General features: G+C 38.6%; 1 protein-coding gene across 1 annotated transcript in view; it reads left to right on the plus strand.

Annotated features, from left to right (window-relative positions):
* Positions 1-17,621, plus strand: part of ZMAT4 (zinc finger matrin-type 4) — a 358,266-nt gene that overhangs the window by 154,565 nt on the left and 186,080 nt on the right. The gene's annotated exons all lie outside the window — the stretch shown is intronic.

The raw sequence follows: 17,621 nt of genomic DNA on the forward strand, positions 1-17,621 counted from the left end.
ACTCTAAGTTTGAAAAGTCAGAAGGTAGACAGTGTATCATGTTTCTGCTGCTCTGTATTGCTATCTTATCTTTCCTTTTTGTGTAATTCATCTGGGATGCTTAGCTTTTAAAAAAATCCTGACTGCTATTCTCACCTCAATTACCAACTTACTCTGTGGCCTGGAATATGTCACTCAGATTCTCTGTGCCTGCTTCTTTTTCTGTAAAAGAAAGATGCTTTCCAAGAGTCTATCCTGGCATGATGTTCTGGGATTTTAAGTACTGTGGTGGTTCCTGTAGTTAAACGTCCATGTGCCTTTGTTTGCAGTGTCTTAATAGAGCGATACTTAGCTCCCTGCTTTAAGAGGACTGTTGCCTGTGCTGAACACCATACTTTGCCAGGGATGGTAGATAGATTCTCAAATGTCCATTCTCTGTGAGGAGAGTTGGAAAAGTGAATGCAACACAGAATATATTTCCTCAGGCTTTACCGTGGGTTAAATCCCTGAAACCAGTTCTCAAATATTTTTATCAAGCTTTTAACTCATATCTTGTATTTTAGTAATTTAAAAAAATATGGCACTGTCCTATAGCAACTTATTTCTAGATATGTTTCCTGAGGCAAGGGAAATAAAAGCAAAATAAACTATTGGGAATTCATCAAAATAAAAATTGGCACAACAAAGGAAACAATCAAAACTAAAAGGTAACCTATGGGATGGGAGAAGATATTTGCATATAAAATATCTAATAAAGAGTTAGTATCCAAAATATATAAGAACTTATCAAACCCAACATGCAAATGAGTAATTCAATTAAAAATAGGCAGAAGACACGAATAGACATTTTTACAAAGGAAATATGCAGATGGCCAATAGACACATGAGAAGATTCTCAACATAACTTATCAGGGAAATACTAATCAAAACTACAGTGAGATATCAGTTCACACCTGTCAGAATGGCTAAAATCAACAACACAGGAAATGGCAGATGTTGGCAAGAATGTGGAGAAAGAGATACCCTCTTGCATTGTTGGTGGGAGTGCAAATTGGTGCAATCACTGGGGAAAACAATATTGAATTTCCTCAAAAAGTTAAAAATAGAATCATCTTACAATCCAGCAATTGCACTACTAGGTATTTACCCAAAGAATACAAAATACTAATTCAAAGGGATACATGCGCTCTGTTGTTTATAAAAGCATTATCCACAATAGCCAAATTATGCAAACAGCTCAAATGTATGTTAACTGATGAATGGATAGAGAACATGTATATATACAATGGAATATTACTCAGCCATAAAAAAGAATGAAATTCTGTCCTTTGCAATGACATGGATGGAGCTAGAAAGTATTATGCTAAGGGAAATAAATCAGTCAAAGAAATACAAACACCATATGGTTTCACTCATAAGGGGAATTTAAGAAACAAAACAAATGAGCAAACTTGGGGAAATAAAAGAGAGAGGAAAACCAAGAAACAGACTCTTAACTATAGAGAACAAACTGATGGTTACCAGAGGGCAGGTAAGGGGAGGATGGGTGAGACAGGGATGGGGATTAAGGAAGTGCATTTTCTGAGATGAGCATCAGGTGATTGTATGGAAGTACATTTTCTGAGATGAGCATCAGGTGATTGTATGGAAGTATTGAATCACCATATTGTACACCTGAAACTAATATTACACTGTGTGTTCACTAACTGGAATTTAAATTAAACACTTCTAAAAAAATCTGGTACTTTCTTACTGTCTAGAAATAGGCTTTTCTAGATGACAATCATTTTCAGATAATTGGTTACTGTGAGCACTAAAAATATTTAACCATGTTGATGGGAATCCTTATAAAATATATGGAGCATTATGTTATCCTCTGTAAACAGAAAATATTGAATATAATGTAACTTTCCTGTATAACTAAGGGCATATCTTTTATTCCTTTGTTTGACATTTATTTCTTATATCCAAATATGGGCCAAGCACAGTGCTAAATATTGTGTATTTACTATCTTCAGTATGCCCAGATTTATCACCACCATTACTTATCATTTATCACCATTACTTTTTACTTATTATCACCATGCCTTGCTGTTATGGCTTCACTTACATAACTTCACTATTTTGCTGGTACATGTGATACCTAGAGTTTTGAATAATGATAAGGTAGAGTTTCTGCTTGGAACACCCAACTTGGCTAGCAGTTCAGATTGTCACAGGGGAGCATGTGACACAAGTGGAGTCAGCCATGCCTCAGAGCTGGCCTTTTAGGCATTAGTCATAGGTTTTCTCCCAAGAAAAAGCTGGAAATAGTTTATGTTGTTCAAAACTCAAACTCAACCAGTTCTGTAATTATTAGGTCACAAAAGTTATTGATTTTATTGTCTTATTTGCAATAAAATTAATATAGGCCCCTATGATACATTTCAGGTATTTTTCAAATCCTTGTACATTTATTTAATTCCAAAACCAAAAGTACTTGTTGCAGAATTCAAGAAAGGAAGCATTATTACAAAATATAATTTCTTTTAAAATATATTTAAAGATATTATTGTTTTAAATTTTTGACAATTCAGATTTCTTTCAGTAGGGGACTTTCAAGGTTGGCCCCTGGAGTAGCTATCTGTAGCCCTAGGGAGTAGTTCTGTTTTGGAAAAGCCGCTGTATAATGTAAAGCGAATCCTACTAACTTCCCCTTTGACTTTTACTATAAACCTCAACATGCTATTCTATCAAGGGTGAAGAGTAGACTGATGAATATTTTCTCCTGAGAGAGCGCTACTTGCCAAGGTCTTCCGGAATGTAAGACATGCTACCATGCTAGCTGGTCACTCCTCCTTTTTTTTTTTTGTCTCCATTTGGCAGTACCTTTCTAATTCAGAATCTGGGACATGCCAGACACTGATCTAGGCATTGAGGATGCAATGAATGAAGTCTTTGTCATTGTGAAGTGGAGTGATCTAGCAAGATAATGGGCTGGTGTCTCCTTGGTTTCAAGAGTTTGTTTAGGTGTCTTTTATTTTATTTTGAATGCAGAGTTGGAAAACATTTGCACAGATGGCCTTAAGTACAGGGGAGACGGGTGGTTGCCTTGAAGAACTAACCACTTTAAAAATTCTGTTTCCAGAGTGACTTCAAGTTATTAATTCCAATAGTCTGCACCTCTGAGGGACAGTGAGAGAGAAAAATCCATAAGACAGAAACACAAACGTGTTTTTTTTTTCAATCTGCATGTGTCTTTTATGATGATGGTGATGATGATGATGATGTTTTGTTAGTCACCATACAATACATCATTAGTTTTTGATGTAGTGTTCCAAGATTAATTGTTTACATTTAACACCCAGTGCTCCATGCAATATGTACCCTCCTTAATACCCATCACCAGGCTAACCCATCTCACAAACAAACCCTCAGTTTGTTTCTCAGAGTCCATAGTCTCTCGTGGTTTGTCTCCCCCTTCGATTTCCCCACCTTCATTTTTCCCTTCCTTCTCCTAGTGTCCTCCATGCTATTCCTTATGTTCCACAAGTAAGTGAAACCATATCATAATTGACTTTCTCTGCTTGACTTATTTCTCAGCATTATCTCCTCCAGTCCCATCCATGTTGATGCAAAAGTTGGGTGTTCCTCCTTTCTGATGGCTGAGTAATACTCCATTGTATATATGGAACACATCTTCTTTATCCATTCAACTGTTGAAGGGCATCTTGGCTTTTTCCACAGTTTGGCTATTGTGGAATTTGCCGCTATGAACATTGGGGTGCATATGGCCCTTGTTTTGACTACATCTGTATCTTTGGGGTAAATACCCAGTAGTGCAATGCCAGATGACAGGGTAGCTCTATTTTTAATATTTTTGAGTAACTTCCACACTGTTTTCCAAAGTGACTGCACCAACTTGCATTCTCACCAACAGTGTAAGAGGGTTCCCCTTTCTCTACATCCTCTCCAACATTTGTTGTTTCTTGCCTCGTTAATTCTGGCCATTCTAACTGGTGTAAGATGGTATCTCAGTATGGTTTTGATTTGAATTTCCCTGATGGTTAATGAGGATGAACATATTGTCATGTGTCTGTTAGCCATTTGTATGTCTTTATTGGAGAAATGTCTGTTCATGTCTTCTGCCCATTTTTTGACTTAATTATCTGTTTTTTGGGTGTTGAGTTTGAGAAGATCTTTATAGATCTTGGATATTTCATTCTGTGTTTTTAAAAATTATGAGCACTAATAATGTTTTGCAAATTTTATAATTTATGAATTTTATAATTCCTTAAAAAATGTTTTTTTACATACTACCCTAAAATATAGAAAAGGATTTTCAATTTAATATCAAATAGACTATATGTATAAATTGAAATCCTTTTCTACATTTTTAGAGTTGTAAAATTCATGTATGTTTTTGTTTACTCATATAAAATGTACACATGTGTATGGGTATGTTTTCATTCTTGGATTAGTCAATACTCTTACTGAGGTAATACTCTCAGATAGTAAAAATTTTAGTATGCAATAGTTGCTAATAACTTAATCTTTAATAGATGTAGTGGATGCTTTAAGACATCTGAGCTTCAGGTGTGCTTTTGATCATAAACTAAGAATCAATAATTTGCAAAATATTGGTACTATATGTTGGCTCATTGAACATAATAATAAAAAAACAAATATACTACTAAGGTATACCTCATTTAAAACTGGAGATAGTTCTAGGAAGCTATACGTAAGTGAATTTTTCTACACCAAGAGTAATTTTTTTTATTGGTTTGTATTTTGTTTAGAGAAATGTTTAATCTTGTGCTCTGACACTACTGCTGATCTTGTATCCTATCTTTCCAGTGCCTACATCTTTCTCAGGATTTTCCAGCCCAACTCAGCATGTTCTCAACTGAAATCATCATCTTACCCAAATAATTTCCTCTTCCCAGCTAGCTTCTGATGGGAGTATCACCATTCTCCCAGTCACCCAAACTCAAACACTCAGTCATACTCAACTCCTATCCTTCATGTATCCAAGCTTAAAACCATAACTTACTGTTCTTGCCTCGAAACACATGCTCTCTGACACAGGAACCCTGACTTTAAATTTCAGATAGGTCCTAGAGAAGTCATTCCTCATGGCACTCTGCAGCCCTGATGAGAGGATGTGCTGTGAATAATCTCAACTATACCCCAACAGGAGTGATATTTGGTTTTCTGGATAGCCTTATGTGCAGCAAAACATAAGAATAGAACAGTGGGTTTTCAGAGCAGTCTGTAGCTCACCCTTCCTAAAGAATTGATGAGTATCCTTCACTGACAACTCCAAGAAAGTCGTTTCTAAGCTGATCTTCTCTGAGGTTCTCACTGATATGACCCCAAAGAGTCTGGTCTGTCCTGGAATGTCCAGTACTTTCTTCAGACTCTCACCCATAACTTGGTCATGGTTTGATCCTGTGCCCCTGTGCTACTGTTGTGCAGCATCTTCTCAATGCCAGTGATGATGGAGCCACCGAAAAACTCTTTTGGGAGGAAGATCCTCCTTCTCTTTGAAACCCCAACTGAAAATTTATACTCCATTTTGGCAGGACTGTGACACGTCTCTTGTAACAAAATTGAACCTCCTCCAGGCAGCAGCTCATGTGACATTGGCTGTCACTGTGTGGGTTCAGGCCGCTATAACTTCTCTGCCAAATATGGTGAACATTTTTATCTGATATTGCTGCTCTCCATTTCCTGTCCCTGTGGAGGATACACAACATTTCAGAGGCAAACGTTTCTCTCATTAAGTAAGAATTAATCCTGTTCTTTCCCTTCACAGTAAGCTTAGCAGCTTTTGATTTCTAACAAAATCCATCACACATTCCTTTCCCTGGCATTGATGGCTCTTCTTGATTCAACTTTAACATACCTTTACAATTCTAACTCCCACTCTTGTTCAAAATCCACACTCAGACAAACAGATCCCTTTGCCATGCCCCACGCATGCCTTAGAGCTTCCTGTTCCTGTTCTCATTCTTTGCCCACTCCTTTCTGCATGTCTAGGTTGTTAATCTTTTCTGCTGCAGTCACTAACAATTAAAATCCTGCTGTCTTTGAGTCTTTACCATCTTCTTTATGAAGCCTTCCATGAACTTCCTACTGCAAATTGTGCCTCTGTTATTTTAATGTGAACATCTTGTTTGCACCTGTCACCTCCTGGATATACCTAATTGTTAATATCTGCCTTCAGTGGTGTCAACTCCTACAGGGGAAGGATCATGTCTTCCTCAAAGCATGTTCCTTGGGGAAGGTTCAGGAAACACTTATTGCATGAATGAATGAATAAATGAATGATAGTTACTGATTAAATAGAAAATCCTTTATTGAAGCAAATTTCTTGCTAATTTATACATTTTCTAAGGTTGCCTTTCGTAACTAATATCTCTTAAAATGAAGTCCACATATAATAGTTATCTGGGATCCATGGATGGGTCATTCTTTTTTTTTTTTTTTTAATTTATTTGACAGACAGAGTTCACAAGTAGGCAGAGAGGCAGGGAGAGAGAGAGGGGAAACAGGCTCCCCGCTGAGCAGAGAGCCCGATGAGGGGCTCGATCCCAGTACACTGAGACCATGAGCCAAAGGCAGAGGCTTTAACACACTGAGCCACCCAGGCACCCCGGATGGGTCATTCTTAATGATATCCAAAAGCAGTGCCTAAGCCTTCACCTAGAGTAGAAATTTTTTTTTGCCTGCCCCTGGAGTTGCTTTGATACAACTTGTAATGGGCTATGACTGCCCAACAAACCCCAAAGCTTCTGCATTTCAGCAACTTGTTAACAGGCGCCTGAACAACTCCAGTTAATTCGATAGAATATACTGGATTCACTTTGAAGTGTATGGTATTATTAATATAGCTTCTGTGAATTAATATTATGACTAGGCATGCATTGCAAATTAGATTCAGTTACCATCTTTATGGAAAAGACTTTTTAAAAATGTAGAACATAGTGGAGTTTTAAGGCATTTTGGAATTGAAATATACAAGTTTCTGATTATTGCAAAGAGAGTATCAGACCTTATGGAGGTCCAAGAATGGAGTCTACTTTGCCCACTGAACCCCTGTAATAGCTTTCTCACTGCAAAGGTGTACTCAGGCTCTTATAAAAGAGTGTCAATTTACTTCAACTGCATTAACTTTGTTTGTTTTAATAATATAGGAGGTCATGCTAAACTTGTGGTTTCTGGGTGTCCCTGATTCCCAACTTCTGCATTCCTTTCCTTCCCACAGCTGGGGCAACTGAGGCATGAAGTCCTCAGACCATTTTTGGGGAAGGGATGATGAAGATCTGTCCCATGACTCTTTAAATAAGTTTGAGTCGGGCGCCTGGGTGGCTCAGTGGTTTAAGCCGCTGCCTTCGGCTCGGGTCATGATCTCAGGGTCCTGGGATCGAGTCCCGCATCGGGCTCTCTGCTCAGCGGGGAGCCGGCTTCCCTCTCACTCTCTCTGCCTGCCTCTCTGCCTACATGTGATCTCTCTCTGTCAAATAAATAAATAAAATCTTTAATAAATAAATAAATAAATAAATAAATAAATAAATAAGTATGAGTCATACCTGCTTTAAGACTTATCCTGACCTCATGGACAACTGGACACTTTAGATAGCTATTAAATTGTCCTTCCTCCTTTACTTGAGTCCCTGCCACTCTGTCACAGTGGCCCATTCCTGTCAGTGCCCATGCTTCCTGGCCATAAAAGTCCTGGACACAAATGCAGCCCAATGGATTGGGGTTTGCTTCTAATGACCAGCTGTCCTAACATCAGGTGCCTAATTTTTTGCTCAAGCTTCTTGGAGCTGCAACCCCAGGATCCTCATTTTGTGCTCTCCAGCTCTCTAAAGTCAACAGTGTGCCTAAGCCTGCTCTCCTTTACATATTGGGACTTCTGTCCTCCCAGTACCTGCTACTGGTTTTGACCTTCCTTCTTCAGGTGCTCTTCTCAGGACCCTTTGTCTCTGAGCCAGATCCTTCTTTCAAGGGGAGCTATTTCCCTGGAACTTCCCTAGATCCTTATGGGACTCTTGCCAGGCCTACACCAGCCAGACCCACCATGTACATACCTAGGTCTGAACTGTTTTATGGAATACATGTTGAGCACAAATTTAAAAACTCATATACACACTGTGTACAAATCAAGTATTTTAGACAATAAAGAATGAAGTGTGAATATGTTAGGTTAGGCAATTCAAAAATGATCACCATATAGTGGCATATTTGTGAAAATATGTAAAAAAAGTCTATTTTATATGATACAATAGATATACTCATCTTTTGAAATGAGGGATATATTTATATCAACTCATCTTTAATCACAGTTTTACTTTTATGCATTTTTATTGATTTTTTAACATATTATCATTAGTAAAAATAAAACAGAGAATGCTGGTCTGTTTTACTTTTTAGCATTATTCAAACAGAAAAGACTACTGTGTTTTCTCAATATATTTTTAGGGTCACAACCCCTTAATTGTGGGAAAGATTTTGTTCTGAAAATATTCATGAATTCATGAACAGGTATTTCCATTCATAGTTAACTGTGATAAATACTCGATTTACATTTCTATTATCATGAACATCTTTTTTCTTTAAGTTAAAGCAAATATATTTAGATCTATGAAATTCAAGTTGAATATTCTGTGTGTCACAGGTCTGCAGATTTTAAACATCATATGGTTATTCAAATTTATTACTGTTTATACCTTGTCAATCATGTTCTAATCAAGAACAATTTATTTTTTAAAATATTGAGACTTCAGGAAAAAATGTACAAAGAAAAGCACTAATTTATTAGCTGAAAATTGTTTGTTGCTTTGGGTATTGATTGGTTATTTAATATTTGGTTAGAACTTGTGGGTAATTAACTGCAGTATGAGTTTACTTTGTTACTTAACATAGTTGACTAGTAAATGTTTGCAAACGTGGTAGTTTCTATTTATTTATTTATTTAGAGAATGTATGAATGGTGGGGGAGAAACAGAGGGGAAGGGACAGAGAGAATCTTAAGCAGGTTCCACATTCAGCATGGAGCCCTACTCTGTCTCACTACCCTGAGTTCATGACCAGAGCTGAAGTCAAGAGTCAGATTCTCAACTGACTGAGCCACCCAGGTACCCCAGCTGATAGTTTTTGAGGCTATATTTCAAAAGTTACTATATATGTAATGCAAGAACTTCAAGCAACTTTCACCTCTTAGCCTAAAGTCCAAAAGCAATCCATAGACCCCATTTGAACACTAGATATGACAGAGATAATTAACTGTCCTCCAAGATTTATGTTCCACCTTTCAGAGGGCCGAATCATCACTGACAAGGGTCTGCCCAGTAAAGACATCACTATCCAGACTTTGTTACATTTAGATGGGTTATAATACTAGCTCTCACCAGTGAAATGTGAACAGAAGTGACACACATCACTCTCAGGAAAAATTATTTCAAAAAGAAAGGGTGCAGCTGCTAATAGATTTAACACATTTGTAGTATTGTCATACAGTAGAATACTGTTCACCAGTATGAAGGAAAGAACTACTGAAACAAACAACATGAGTGAGCTTCAGAGTACTGTGTTGAGCAGAAGAAGCCAAATACAAACAAATGCATGTCGTGTAATTCTACATATATGAAGCCCAAGAAAAGACAAAACTAACCTATGGTGATAGGTATCAGAAAGTAGCTGCCTGGGAGAGGATGATGGATTGACCAGACAGGGGAATTTTCTAGGGGTGGGAAATGACTGACATCTTGTTTTGGATGGTGATTATTACAGAGATGTAACAGTTGTCAAAACTCATTGAACTGAACACTTACAATCTGATCATTTGTGTGTGTAAATTAGATGTCAATAAAAAGGAGATATGCTCTCTCTGCTCTTTCTTGACCCAAACTTTAGCCCAGCAGTCCTCAGGCAGAAGCATTTTTATCCCCGAGGGGACTCTTGACAGTATTTTTGACTGTCATGATTATGGCCTATGACGCTTCTAAACACCATCCTATGCACAGGACAGCCCTCCAGAACAGAGCATTGATCTAACATGCCAATAGCATTAAAGTTGAGAAAATCTGCTTTAGCTGAATGCAGATAGCTCTGAGCCCCTAGAGTGGGATGCATCCACAAGATGGAAAACTAGTGGCCTGAAACCCCAGCATTGAATGTTATATGAGAATTTTTTGTATTCAATGTTAAGGTATTGAAATATTAGGGTTTGTTTGTTTCAGTGGGTAATATTACTTTAACTAATATATCATACTTTAAAATGTTGATACTAAGAATACTATTTATTGCAATGTCCTCTTTATGAGAAGACATGAATGAAATTTATCTGAAGTCTTAATGTCAAGAAAACCTCTTCTGACTCTAAGCCATTATTGTGATTTAATCTAATGGATGTTGTCAGTCTTATAACTTACTGTGTTTCCCTTCTTGTTTCAAATTATGGAGAGCTTAGTACTCAATTTTTAGGTGACTTCTCCTGCACCTCTCCAGAAACATGCAGTTTACATTTCTGTATGCTCTCCTTACCTCTGTCGTTAATGTTTTCCTTCCCTTATTATCTGCCAGCACCAATTCCCATGACTACTTATTTTCCCTTTTGGTATTTAGGTTTCTTTTTTTTTTTATATTTTCAGCATAACAGTATTCATTGTTTTTGCACAACACCCAGTGCTCCATGCAAAACGTGCCCTCCCTATTACCCACCACCTGTTCCCCCAACCTCCCACCCCTGACCCTTCAAAACCCTCAGGTTGTTTTTCAGAGTCCATAGTCTCTTATGGTTCGCCTCCCCTTCCAATTTTTTTTTTTTTTATAAACATATAATGTATTTTTATCCCCAGGGGTACAGGTCTGTGAATCGCCAGGTTTACCTACTTCACAGCACTCACGATAGCACATACCCTCCCCAGTGTCCATAACCCCCTCCCCCTCTCCCAACCCCACCTCCCCCCCGCAATTTGTTTTGTGAGATTAAGAGTCATTTCTGGTTTGTCTCCCTCCCAATCCCATCTTGTTTCATTTATTCTTCTCCTATCACACTAACCCCCCATGTTGCTTCTCCATGTCCTCATATCAGGGAGATCATATGATAGTTGTCTTTCTCCGATTGACTTATTTCACTAAGCATGATGCCCTCTAGTTCCATCCACGTCGTCGCAAATGGCAAGATTTCATTTCTTTTGATGGCTGCATAGTATTCCATTGTGTATATATACCACATCTTCTTTATCCATTCATCTGTTGATGGACATCTAGGTTCTTTCCATAGTTTGGCTATTGTAGACATTGCTGCTATAAACATTCGGGTACACGTGCCCCTTCGGATCACTATGTTTGTATCTTTAGGGTAAATACCCAGTAGTGCAATTGCTGGGTCATAGGGTAGTTCTATTTTCAACATTTTGAGGAACCTCCATGCTGTTTTCCAGAGTGGTTGCACCAGCTTGCATTCCCACCAACAGTGTAGGAGGGTTCCCCTTTCTCCACATCCTTGCCAGCATCTGTCATTTCCTGACTTGTTAATTTTAGCCATTCTGACTGGTGTGAGGTGGTATCTCATTGTGGTTTTGATTTGTATTTCCCTGATGCCGAGTGACGTGGAGCACTTTTTCATGTGTCTGTTGGCCATCTGGATGTCTTCTTTGCAGAAATGTCTGTTCATGTCCTCTGCCCATTTCTTGATTGGATTGTTTGTTCTTTGGGTGTTGAGTTTGCTAAGTTCCTTATAGATTTTGGATACTAGCCCTTTATCTGATATGTCGTTTGCAAGTATCTTCTCCCATTCTGTCAGTTGTCTTGGTTTTGTTAACTGTTTCCTTTGCTGTGCAAAAGCTTTTGATCTTGATGAAATCCCAATAGTTCATTTTTGCCCTTGCTTCCCTTGCCTTTGCCGTTGTTCCTAGGAAGATGTTGCTGCGGCTGAGGTCGAGGAGGTTGCTCCCTGCGTTGTCCTCAAGGATTTTGATGGATTCCTTTCTCACATTGAGGTCCTTCATCCATTTGGAGTCTATTTTCGTGTGTGGTGTAAGGAAGTGGTCCAATTTCATTTTTCTGCATGTGGCTGTCCAATTTTCCCAGCACCATTTATTGAAGAGGCTGTCTTTTTTCCATTGGACATTCTTTCCTGCTTTGTCGAAGATTAGTTGACCATAGAGTTGAGGGTCTATTTCTGGGATCTCTATTCTGTTCTATTGATCTATCTGTCTGTTTTTGTGCCAGTACCATGCTGTCTTGATGATGACAGCTTTGTAATAGGGCTTGAAGTCCGGAATTGTGATGCCACCCACTTTGGCTTTCTTTTTCAATATTCCTTTGGCTATTCGAGGTCTTTTCTGGTTCCATATAAATTTTAGGATTATTTGTTCCATTGCTTTGAAAAAAATGGATGGTATTTTGATAGGGATTGCATTAAATGTGTAGATTGCTTTAGGTAGCATAGACATTTTCACAATATTTATTATTCCAATCCAGGAGCATGGAACATTTTTCCATTTCTTTGTGTCTTCCTCAATTTCTTTCATGAGTACTTTATAATTTTCTGCGTATAGATTCTTAGCCTCCTTGGTTAGGTTTATTCCTAGGTATCTTATAGTTTTGGGTGCAATTGTAAGTGGGATTGACTCCTTAATTTCTCTTTCTTCTGTCTTGTTGTTGGTGTACAGAAATGCAACTGATTTCTGTGCATTGATTTTATATCCCGACACTTTACTGAATTCCTGTACAAGTTCTAGCAGTTTTGGAGTGGAGTCTTTTGGGTTCTCCACATATAGTATCATATCATCTGCGAAGAGTGATAGTTTGACTTCTTCTTTGCCGATTCGGATGTCTTTAATTTCTTTTTGTTGTCTGATTGCTGAGGCTAGGACTTCTAGTACTATGTTGAATAGCAGTGGTGATAATGGACATCCCTGCTGTGTTCCTGACCTTAGCAGAAAAGCTTTCAGTTTTTCTCCATTGAGAATGATATTTGCGGTGGGTTTTTCATAGATGGCTTTGATAATATTGAGGTATGTGCCCTCTATCCCTACACTTTGAAGAGTTTTGATCAGGAAGGGATGCTGCACTTTGTCAAATGCTTTTTCAGCATCTATTGAGAGTATCATATGGTTCTTGTTCTTTCTTTTATTAATGTGTTCTATCACATTGATTGATTTGCAGATGTTGAACCAACCCTGCAGCCCTGGAATAAATCCCACTTGATCGTGGTGAATAATCCTTTTAATGTACTGTTGAATCCTATTGGCTAGTATTTTGGCGAGAATTTTTGCATCTGTGTTCATCAAGGATATTGGTCTGTAGTTCTCTTTTTTGGTGGGATCCTTGTCTGGTTTTGGGATCAAGGTGATGCTGGCCTCATAAAATGAGTTTGGAAGTTTTCCTTCCATTTCTATTTTTTGGAACAGTTTCAGGAGAATAGGAATGAGTTCTTCTTTAAATGTTTGGTAGAATTCCCCTGAGAAGCCGTCCGGCCCTGGGCTTTTGTTTGTTTGGAGATTTTTGATGACTGTTTCAATCTCCTTACTGGTGATGGGCCTGTTCAGGTTTTCTGTTTCTTCCTGGTTCAGTTGTGGTAGTTTGTATGTTTCTAGGAATGCATCCATTTCTTCCAGATTGTCAAATTTGTTGGTGTAGAGTTGTTCATAGTATGTTCTTATAATTGTCTGTATTTCTTTGGTGTTAGTTGTGATCTCTCCTCTTTCATTCATGATTTTATTTATTTGGGTCCTTTTTCTTTTCTTTTTGATGAGTCTGGCCAAGGGTTTATCAATCTTATTGATTCTTTCAAAGAACCAGCTCCTAGTTTCATTGATTTGTTCTATTGTTTTTTTGGTTTCTATTTCATTGATTTCTGCTCTGATCTTTATGATTTCTCTTCTCCTGCTGGGTTTAGGGTTTCTTTCTTGTTCTTTCTCCAGCTCCTTTAGGTGTAGGGTTAGGTTGTGTACTTGAGACCTTTCTTGTTTCTTGAGAAAGGCTTGTACCGCTATATATTTTCCTCTCAGGACTGCCTTTGCTGTGTCCCACAGATTTTGAACTGTTGTGTTTTCATTATCATTTGTTTCCATGAATTTTTTCAATTCTTCTTTAATTTCCTGGTTAACCCATTCATTCTTTAGAAGGATGCTGTTTAGTCTCCATGTATTTGGGTTATTTCCAGCTTTCCTCTTGTGATTGAGTTCTAGCTTCTGAGCATTGTGGTCTGAAAATATGCAGGGAATGATCCTAATCTTTTGATACCGGTTGAGACCTGATTTGTGACCCAGGATGTGATCTATTCTGGAGAAGGTTCCATGTTCACTAGAGAAGAATGTGTATTCTGTTGCTTTGGGATGCAATGTTCTGAATATATCTGTGATGTCCATCTGGTCCAGTGTGTCATTTAAGGCCTTTATTTCCTTGTTGATCTTTTGCTTGGATGATCTGTCCATTTCAGTGAGGGGAGTGTTAAAGTCCCCTACTATTATTGTTTTATTATTGATGTGTTTCTTTGATTTTGTTATTAATTGGTTGATATAGTTGGCTGCTCCCACGTTAGGGGCATAGATATTTAGATCTTCTTGTTGTACAGACCCGTTGAGTAGGATATAGTGTCCTTCCTCATCTCTTATTATAGTCTTTGGCTTAAAATCTAATTGATCTGATATAAGGATCGCCACCCCAGCTTTCTTCTGATGCCCATTAGCATGGTAAATTGTTTTCCACCCTCACTTTAAATCTGGAGGTGTCTTTGCGTCTAAAATGAGTTTCTTGTAGGCAACATACTGATGGGTTTTGTTTTTTTATCCATTCTGATACCCTGTGTCTTTTGATTGGGGCATTTAGCCCATTAACATTCAGGGTAACTATTGAGAGATATGAATTTAGTGCCATTATTAGCCTGTAAGATGACTGTTACTGTACATTGTCTCTGTACCTTTCTGATCTACTACTTTTAGGCTCTCTCTTTGCTTAGAGGACCCCTTTCAATATTTCCTGGAGAGCTGGTTTGGTGTTTGCAAATTCTTTCAGTTTTTGTTTGTCCTGGAAGCTTTTTATCTCTCCTTCTATTTTCAATGATAGCCTAGCTGGATAGAGTATTCTTGGTTGCATGTTTTTCTCGTTTAGTGCTCTGAATATATCATGCCAGCTCTTTCTGGCCTGCCAGGTCTCTGTGGATAAGTCTGCTGCCAATCTAATATTCTTACCATTGTATGTTATAGACTTCTTTTCCCGGGCTGCTTTCAGGATTTTCTCTTTGTCACTAAGACTTGTAAATTTTACTATTAGGTGACGGGGTGTGGACCTATTCTTGTTGACTTTGAGGGGGGTTCTCTGCATCTCCTGGATTTTGATGCTTGTTCCCTTTGCCATACTAGGGAAATTCTCTCCAATAATTCTCTCCAATAGACCTTCTGCTCCCCTCTCTGTTTCTTCTTCTTCTGGAGTCCCAATTATTCTAATGTTGTTTTGTCTTATGGTGTCACTTATCTCTCGAATTCTCCCCTCGTGGTCCAGTAGCTGTTTGTCTCTCTTTTGCTCGGCTTCTTTATTCTGTATCATTTGGTCTTCTATATCACTAATTCTTTCTTCTGCCTCATTGATCCTAGCCGTGAGAGCCTCCATTTTTGATTGCATCTCATTAATAGCTTTTTTGATTTCTACTTGGTTAGATTTTAGTTCTTTAATTTCTCCAGAAAGGGCTTTTATATCTCCAGAGAGGGTTTCTCTAATATCTTCCATGTCTTTTTCGAGCCCAGCTAGAATGTTCAGAATCGTCATTCTGAACTCTAGATCTGACATATTACCAATGTCTGTGTTGATTAGGTCCCTAGCCTTTGGTACTGTCTCTTGTTCTTTTGTTTGTGGTGATTTTTTCCACCTTGTCATTTTGTCCAGCTAAGAGGATATGAAGGATCAAATAAAATACTAAAAGGGTGGCAAAGACCCCAGAAAAATGTGCTGTAACCAAATCAGAAGAGACCCCAAATTGTGGGGGGGAGAAAGGGGATAAAAAGACGTTCAGAAAAAAAAGAAAAAAATTTTAAAAATAAAACCAATAATGAAAAAATATAAAAAAGAAAGAAAAAATATATATATTTAGATAAACTAGTCAAAAAACATTAAAAAAGAAAAGGGTAAAAGTTTTAAAAAATTTAGCAGAAGAAGAAAAAAGAAAAAAAGAAAAAAAATTGAAAAAAGAAAAAAAATTGAATTAGCCGCAAGACTAAAGAATCATGGGGAGAAAGCCATGAGTTCCGTGCTTTGCTTTCTCCTCCTCTGGAATTGCGCTGCCGTCTTAGGAATTGAACCTGCTTTCCTTGATAGAAGAACTTCGTCCTGTCTGGATATTTTGTTGATCTTCTTTGGGGAGGGGCCTGTTGTAGTGACTCTCAAGTGTCTTTGCCCGATGCGGGATTGCACCGCCCTTACTGGGGGCTGGACTAAGTAATCGGCTCGGGTTCGCTTTTGGGAGCTTCTGTTCCCTGAGCGCTTTCCGTAGAGTTCCGGAGGACGGGAATGAAAATGGCGGCCACTTAGTCTCCGGCCCGGAGGAGCCGAGAGCCCGGGGCCCCACTCCTCAGTGCGCCCCCAGAGGACAGCACCCAATCACTCCCGTATCCCCAGCCTCTAGCCGCGCTCTGAGCTCAGCCAGCCCGTGACCAGTTCAAGGTAACCCCGAGCTGAGAGTTCAGTCCTCGGCTCTGTCTCTGTAGCTGGCTTCTCTGTTCTAATACCTGCGAGCTCTATGACACTCAGGCACCCCCGATCCTTCTGTGACCCTGCGGGACCTGGGGCCACGCTGACCTCGCGTGGGCTTCACCCTGGTTTAGCCTCTGGAGCAATGTCCCTCAGTGGAACAGATTTTTAAAAGTCCTGATTTTGTGCTCCGTTCCTCCGTCGTTTGCCGGGAGCCGGCCCCTCCCCCCGCGGTCTATCTTCCCGTCGTTTTGGATTCACTTCTCCGCCAGTCCTATCTTTCAGAAAGTGGTTGATTTTCTGTTTCTAGAATTGCTGTTCTTCTTCTCTTCGATCTCCCGTTGGATTTGTAGGTGTTTGCAATGTTTAGATAAGCTATCGAGCTGAACTCCTGCTACCTGATGTAGTCTCAGCCTGCTACTTCTCCGCCATCTTGACTCCTCCAGTATTTAGGTTTTTTAAGGTTAGCTCATATCCTTTGTGTAAAAATGCATCTTATAAATATAAAAACATATAAATAAAATATTTATTCAAATACCTAATGTTCCTTTATTCAAGGTTTTGAATTCATAATGGTGTTTGTATTCCAGACTTGGAAGAGATTTTCATCTTATTTTAACCTTTTAAGGTCCAGAGAGACAAAATGATGTACTCGAGTTCATGGTGATAGTTCATGGAACTATTTTTATCTTTAAAATGCAAAATATTCTCTACTGTGTATAATGAAGTACTGTACTTTATAACCTGTGAGCAACTTGCTTATCACTAATTGGACATACCCTGTGAGTTATGCATCTAGGGGTGGAAAGGGATTCATACCAATCTACAGCTGACGTTGTTGGTTGCCTACTCAACATTAATGTTCCCTTTCCTTTTACCTTCTGGCAGAGCCCTCTGTGTGTTTCACATGAAGGTCCTTCTCAGCTAAGCCATAAGCCTCAGGAGACAGAGATATCCAT

The sequence above is a fragment of the Meles meles genome, chromosome 2, assembly GCF_922984935.1.
Source record: "Meles meles chromosome 2, mMelMel3.1 paternal haplotype, whole genome shotgun sequence".
Taxonomy (NCBI): domain Eukaryota; kingdom Metazoa; phylum Chordata; class Mammalia; order Carnivora; family Mustelidae; genus Meles; species Meles meles.